We start from the raw sequence: 204 nt of genomic DNA, 5'->3' as shown, positions 1-204 counted from the left end.
GGGATGTGCTGGGGGCTGGGGGGCTTTGCCTGCTGGGGCCGTACCCCGCAGGGGGTCTGAGGCTGCATTTGCTGACGCTGCGTCACAGCCTGGGTGGGAGGGCTGGGAACGGGCACTTCCACCAGTTTGCTCCCCCAAACTGGTAGCGTGTGCGTGAGGGAGTCCCGCACTGAGACATGGAGCCAGCGGGCGCAGCCGGCGTTG

The 204-nt window shown here is 68.1% G+C and overlaps 1 protein-coding gene across 1 annotated transcript in view; it reads left to right on the top strand.

Moving 5' to 3' along the window:
- Positions 1-204, top strand: part of ABCA2 (ATP binding cassette subfamily A member 2) — a gene marked incomplete at its 3' end in the record, with an annotated part of 22,337 nt that overhangs the window by 12,183 nt on the left and 9,950 nt on the right.

The sequence above is a fragment of the Antrostomus carolinensis genome, unplaced genomic scaffold (genome assembly GCF_000700745.2).
Source record: "Antrostomus carolinensis isolate BGI_N321 unplaced genomic scaffold, ASM70074v2 scaffold27528, whole genome shotgun sequence".
Classification (NCBI taxonomy): Eukaryota; Metazoa; Chordata; class Aves; order Caprimulgiformes; family Caprimulgidae; genus Antrostomus; species Antrostomus carolinensis.
Note: the sequence above shows the minus strand (reverse complement) of the source record. Positions and strands in the feature narration are given on the sequence as shown.